Source organism: Venturia canescens, chromosome 4, assembly GCF_019457755.1.
Source record: "Venturia canescens isolate UGA chromosome 4, ASM1945775v1, whole genome shotgun sequence".
In the NCBI taxonomy this organism is placed as follows: Eukaryota; Metazoa; Arthropoda; class Insecta; order Hymenoptera; family Ichneumonidae; genus Venturia; species Venturia canescens.
The window spans coordinates 1,841,999-1,849,619 of record NC_057424.1 but is presented as its reverse complement, the minus strand read 5'-3'; the positions used below and the strand labels follow the sequence as shown (position 1 = coordinate 1,849,619).

The window sequence follows — 7,621 nt, the reverse complement described above, 5'->3', positions numbered from 1 at the left end:
TCTATCTTCGTACCATCGCACTTATGATCGACTGTCAAACGGTATCAGATTTTGAGTACGTCTTTCGGCTCACTTGCATCGTTGCTTTGCATCAGAATCTAAACAACAGCATAGATCTTTACGGAAAAAAAATATCAATTCTTGAAGCAAGAAGTTTTTTGGAAGATTTGATGTCTGAGCGAGGAGAAATCATCAATAAATTGGAAACTTCGGCAGGAAGCTGTGACTTTGAGGAGGACGTTGAAAAAACTTTTAATGCTGACGACGAAAATAACAAAAATTTGAGTACAACTCATCAATGGATAAAAACCTTGATCGAGCAATCCACACCTCAAATTCAGCAAAGTATCAGCTGCAAAGATGTCAATGGTTTTTATTTTGCGGAGTTCGTATCTCCGCTCGAACGATTTGGCAAAGAATTTCCCATTTTGACGGCAGCTTGCCTTCCTGGTAAACAGACTCATGCATCATCGGCATATCAAGAAAGATATTTCTCGGAATTGAAAAGAAGAATTTTTGAAGGGATTCCTTTGCCGTGTTCCGTTAACAGATTTTTAAAAGAGCACATTGATGATTTACAGTCTGGAGCTAACGAGGTAGCCGCTAAATTGAAGCATTTCAATCATAAAAACACACCATCGCAGTATCCAAATCGAATGGAAAATCAATTCGAACTAGTTTCGAAAAAACCAGCTTATACTACTCGATCATCTGATACAGAATCATATCCAATCCCTAGAGAAATTGCTCCAGTTTCATGTTTCACCGAAATTTCTGAAGAAAATAAATCACCTGCCTTGTCTTTTCTTGTAAATAATTCTTGCTTTCCCGTGCAAAACTCAACTCCGGTTACCTCTGGAATAAGTGAATCAATTACAATTGATCCAAGCTCAACTTCAGGATTGGTCAATTTAAATCTCGGCACAATGAGTCCGTTGTACAACAAAGCTAGCACTGTAAATGATTCAGACTTACAAAGTCGTGAAACATGGAAAGGGCTTTCCAATGAGGATAGTTTTATGAAGCATTTCCAAGGATTTGAAAATCTAGAAGAATTCACGGATATTGAAAACATTGCCTCTGACGTATTCAATCCTGAAAGCAATATTGACGAAAAATTTCATCTGGATGATTTTTCAATTAATCCACAAAACTCAGAGAAATCTCTAACGCTGGACACATCACTCCTCGACCACGACTATTCTATTCCAACGCCCGAAAAAAAATCGATTGAACTTATTGACGAGCACAAGTCTCCAAAAGCAGCCAAACAAAATAAACCAAAAAAAAAGGGATTTTATTTTGAACCAAATTTGCACATAAAATTCCTCAATGCAAATTACGAACTTGGAGGAAAAAAAGGTTTTTTGTTGAGAAATGGAACTCAGATAGGAGTAATGAAGATTGATAAAATCGCCGTAGATCTTCAACAAACCTGTGGATTTGATGCCATCGTGCATATTTTACAGTTTGGCGCGATCTTCAATCCAAAGTATCATCAGACGATTAGGGCATCTAATAATTGCGCAATGCAATTTCTCTGTAAATTCATCGAGAAGGGCCCAGTTGTAAAGGTTCTTCAAGATCGCGTCAGGCTATTGACTGAATTTTACCCACTCACAAGACATCCTGAAGCTCCGTCGATAGTCCCATTCAAGCTGGATGCCGAGGATTCCATCACAACGATATGGAAATATCTTTTTTGTTCTCGAGAACCCACCGAGCCCAGCGCAACACAATTTGGGGAGTGCAACAACCCATCTTGTATCCGATCGATACCCAGCGATCTCCCATATATCAGCGTGAACAGCAAAACGATTAATAATTCAGGCATTGGAAGATTGCAGGAAGCAATTTCATTCCCTAAACATTATAATATTACCTGTCGACAAAAAGGGTGTAAAGGAACGGTTACGGAGACGATACGCCCAAATTTCCACATCTTCATTGATCTGGATACGAGGACTACTCTGGATCCGGATAAGAAATTGAAATGTCAATTGGTGGACGTCCCAATATCTCTGACGTTGAGTAAACGTGATTATCGGTAAGTTCAATAATATATTTAGATATCGTTTTACTTGCTGATTAAAAATACATGAATATATGTTTATTTTTTTCAGGTTGATCGGTATCATCGAACACATCACTCATCACTTTATCGCCTATTGCCGAAAACCGACAGGTGAATGGATCGAATGTGACGATATGGAAGTCAGTTTCAAAGGGAGTGACGGGACGAAAAACGTAACACCGGTTGGCGCAATTTACATTGCGATTTGAATTTGACTCCTCCTATCCCAACAGTTCGAAAGTTGGGGTTTCCGATCAATAGAACAAATCAAACTATTCAACGATAACGCCAATTGGTTCCACATGGGCAGACGCAGATTTAAATATCGATCTCAATAATCTTAAAAATGCGCATAATTTTCGATACTTTGTGCGGTCTACTATTTAATTTGTTGTTTTCTTTTCAAATTCAACTATTGTACGATATACACAGTATTGTACAGTTAATCGTTATTGTTATTCGTACAGTTATCATTTAATTGAGAGCGCAAACAAACCCAACAAACTGCGATAACAGTGAAAGTATGAGAAAAAATAGTAAATTGAATGAAATAGGTTAAGAAACGTGAATTACAAACATGCATTCACCCCGTAATGTTTACATTTCCTGTAAAATCAGTTACTCTGGTTCAAGTAGCTGCGTTATATATTTCTCGTAGGTTGTACATATTGAAACTGCAAAAATGAAACAGGAAAAAATGGGAAACAGGAAAGCGAAGGAAAAGAGGAAATAATGTCAAAGAAAGAGTTCCGTTTGATCCTCAGTTGAAACATTGCGCTTATGTACGTTCAACATAAATTTTTCATCCTTCTCCTCAACAGTTCAAAAACACCAATGAAGCAAAACAAAAACGCAAGAAAATCGATTAACGAAAAGAACCCCGTTTTCACATCCATGATAGTTTGCACATTTTGTTTGCGGTTTGCGGTCAAATCGAGCGCGTATCAAAAACGTGTACAGTGTACTCATAATCACATAAGTGCAATTAATCAAGGTTATCGTTGTCAGCGCCATTAGAAATTTTTCTACTTTTACATGTAAGAATAAGAAACAGAACCCAAAAGGAAGGAGAACAACAATGATAAAGCAGACGAAAGCATGGATATATTCGGAACTAATAATAATCAAGACGTGAAATATCGTACTTGATAAGTCAGGTGTAACGAATACAAAAAAACAAAGCGCAAAAAATTGATGAAATGAGCATGGGCTGTACGAAACAAAAATACAGAGCAAATAAAAGAAAGAAAACAATAATATACAGTTTAAACATTAAATATTTTTAATGATCTTGTACTTATGGATAAACATGTAAATACATTAATAAATTATCGTATAAATATGTTGGAGTCTCTATAATTTTTTTTCTTCATTAAATGCTCATTGATATTAGAAATAAAATAAGTTTATATTATTCCATCCCGATCCCACACATTATGAAGCAAAAATAATAACAAAAAAAATTAAGGGAACTTTTCCGCTAATTCACTCTTGCATATGAATGATACGACGTGTTAAATACGTCCTCACTTATTTAGAAAGATCTCTGAAATTGACTAGACTACCGATCAGTTTCATCAACGAGACCGCACAGACTCGAGACGAATCTTCATCCACGGAATTCCTTGAGGTCTCACTGGAATCATCTTCAGCATTTGGAGTCTCCTTGATCGTCACAGCTTCGATCCGATTGTTGAGAGTCCTCCATCCATTGCGTTGTTTTGTTTGCTTTTGGCAAAAAATGATCGTATAAGCTCACTAATTCCTGATGTCTGCTACGCTGCTGGCAAGAAATTGAACGGTATTTTCTCCTTGGAATTCACACGTTCGAGGAGAAGACCGCTCATGTCGATGCTCACCACAAAACACGCTAGTGCCGATTCCGTTGACGCATTTCGTCTCAATAATTCTTGCCAAATCTATCGAAATAAATCATACAAATAGAAAAAGAGATAAAAAAAATATTGCAAGGGAGTAACGAATAATCTGTCAACTATTCATAATTTTCTTTTCTGAAATTTAAGGTACCGGGTTCTCATAAATATTGCAGTATTGTACAGTGGAACGTTTAGCACTTTTGGAAGGATTAATATAACGTTATCAAAGTTCTAAGACATTCAACGAACAGTTTCATGAACTTTGAAAACTAAAAAGTAGAATATAAAAAACCAATTTGGACGAAGAATGGGACCAATTGAAAAGTATTCATACAACGTAAATCACCGTTGTTTCTTTGTTGCCATCGGGTACTGGAAAAGAATTGCATGTTGATGGCGACTTTTTTCAATCGCTATGTGTGTAAAAAACGTATCACCTTCCTCATCTGTACTCGATATGTCAGCTTTGTGTTTCAGCAACAATTTAACGAAACTCTGAGAAACGGTAAGATGAAGAGGGGTTTGATGTCAATTGTTACGCAAATCGACACGAACTCCACCATCACCTTTCAAAAGCGAAAGTGCTGAAACTCCTCAGTGTCCATTCAGAGCGGTTAAATGCAATTCCGCGAAACCATCTTCTTCTTTAACGTTGACGAGATATCGACATCGCGCCAATAACCGTTCCGTTGCACTGCAAATAATAATTACCATACATTTTTATGAGCTTTCATAAATAATTAAATTGTATTTCATCAAAATTATTTTAAAAAATGGACAATTAAACGACAGATCATCGAAAATTGTGATCTCTCTCTCTTCCTCTCTCGGATGATACAATTTTGTTGACTAAGCGCAATATATGAATTGTTTTTCTAATTACAAAAACCCAAGTTCTTCGATTACAAATCATTGATAAATGGAGAAAAATATCAAATTCTTATGTTTCCTCGTTCAAGTTATTTAAGTTCGACCTACTGAGAATTTTTTTCAAGAACGGCGGGATGCAGAACGTTAAAGCCACGTTTGTTGCGTAACGTAAAGTTGACTCTCTCACAAGAGCATAGAACATCTATTATGTCAAGCGTATCATTGCCAATAACATCGTGAAGAGCCGTATCGCCATACGAATCCTGAAGATTTACGTCGCAGCCGTGACACAGTAGAACACGAACGCAACCGGAATGTTGTTTATTAGCGGCAACGTGAAGGGAACTGCAGCGACCGTTGTTAACCGCATCGTTCGGCGCACCAGGAGACAGTAAAAATTCCATCACTTCCGGTTCATTTCTACACATATTTCAAAAAGTTATTTCCAAACGATACAACTATATTTTTTAGTCCTAAAATTCAGTGAAATATTATATCCGATTATAAAGAAATAAAAATTGAACTTTTTTTCGAATTATTCTGGAAAAATTGAAAAAAAAATGTTTTCATATATTTTCTTGAAAATACAAGTAAATGAAGAATTCATAACGATTTTATTATATATAACGAAGAAAAACGTACCCGAACGCTGCATAATGAAATGGAGGAGGCTCGCTGTCTTCATCGACGACCCTTAAGGACGCCCCGCCATCCAGTAATATCACGCAAAGTTCACGATGCCCTTGATGGGCTCCAACTCGTAGAGCCGTTTCTTTTTCACCATTCAGACTGCTGGGTCTTGCGTCTACATTTCCGGAATATTTTCGAAGGTATTCACGAAGTGCTGAAACTCTGGCTTCCCCTTTCGCCGTATCTTTCATCAGCTTTTCCATTTCTCGGGCAGCACGTTTAAATGGAAATAAGGAACCACCTGAAAAACATGAGTTCATGCACGCGTTCTTCAATAAATGAATGAATGAATACAAAATTTTTAAATTTGTGTATGACTTTCATCCATGTTACCTGAGAGGTTTTCACGACCTGCTTTACTCGCTGCACTGGATATATTGCCTGATTCACTGTTCGAAGTGACACGCATAAAGCTCAATGGATTAAATGTCCCTGTGTGACCGTCTAGAGTAACTCGCAAATGGCCGTCAGGACAAATCTTGATTACTTTCTCCGTTTTTCCAAGAACCTAGAATGCAAATTAGATGAATGGTCCAAAATTCTTTTTGAAAATACAACAAACTCATTCATTGTAGTTTTATTTTTTGTTTTACCCCAGAGTCTATCAGATATTTGCACAGTGAAAATATTACTCAGGAACTGCTTTTATCTTAATATAAAGTACCTCTGTCAATTGATAAAATTGAAACTAGCCACCTCCGTCAAGGAGGTGGGTGATTTTTGAATTTGAGTATAACTTTTCCCCGTAATGCATTTGCCAAAAAAAATGTCAGCGCCCCAGTTATAATTCTGGACCAAAGCTTCGGTTATAGTGGCCCCAAGCTTAGGACCCCCAATGCCCAACACTAATTTTTCTTCTTTGACAGGTTTTGACAAGATATCTTTATGTTGAATCACTTCTTATAGATAACACTTAGCAGTTAAGGAGTTTGTTGTGTCCGCGAAGACCACCCCGAATGGATTTACAGTACTTACCTTTGTGTTCGGCATTTTTATGCTACTCTCTATACATGTCTCTTCATTCGGAAAGACTGGTGTCCATGAGTGATTTCAGGATACAAAATGCCATTTTTTATCTTGGACGATGCAGCCTATCTTCATGGTAACCAAAACCAGTTCTCGTGTAGAGGATCTAAACAGGATTTTATGATTTTCCAGTCAAATTCATACAGCTATGGGAATGATTGAAATGTTCTCGCTGTTAATTCAATTAGCAGGGACTATAATCTTAGATGAAGAGGATAAGTCAAGAATTAGAAAATGAAATAATTACATAAAAATTGAAATAGATATGTAGCATTTTTATAATATAAATAATGGGCTCGCAAAATACACATTTTGATCATGAAATCAAAAGACGTGGTAGCGGCTCGACACCAAGTTTACATATTCAATTACACTTCTTACGCAATATTGATATGCTATTTATTCCATATTTTGAATTGCTTTCTTCGTTAGCGACACTATAATTAACTATTGATGCATTAATTTTCATGAAAATGTATAAAACAGAGAAGATTGCTGATTGAAAATTTTCGGAGCACTAGCTCGAAAGTGTCGACCATGCGGTCGATATTTTCGGAACACTAGCTCGGAGAATTTTCAATCAGCAATCTTCTCTGTATATTTTCGGAGCACATTGCTATCCGGAAACAAATTGAAATATCGCTCATTTAATTTGAAATCATATATCAATAGCATACATTACAAAATTATTACCTTTTGTTGATTCGATGCTCGATGATTAGTTACAGCATAACACAATATTACTTGATACGACGATACGCTTAAAAGTTAAGTTGCACATGACCACTTTATGACTGAACAGCTTTCGGATTATCGTCTATAGCACGCAGCACGGTCTACAGTCACGGTACAAAAATGTCAAATATGTGAATAATCGATGCTTATTTCTTCGAGTATGACTACGTACGTAGAGATAAAGTTTGTAAGCTCGAATCTCACACCAAGAGGGATTATTTAATTGATATTCTAATCCGCCATTCCACCAATATATATTCCGAATCGATTACTGAGTAGTGAGTTTTAATGTATGAGCGGTATTAAATGGCGAGTTAAAGAAACACGCATACTAGTGCGCGCATCCTAC

At 36.7% G+C, this 7,621-nt stretch overlaps 1 pseudogene; it reads right to left on the bottom strand.

Annotated features, from left to right (window-relative positions):
- Positions 1-3,333: 3,333 nt before the first annotated feature.
- LOC122410257 (E3 ubiquitin-protein ligase MIB2-like) lies at positions 3,334-7,621 on the bottom strand (annotated as a pseudogene).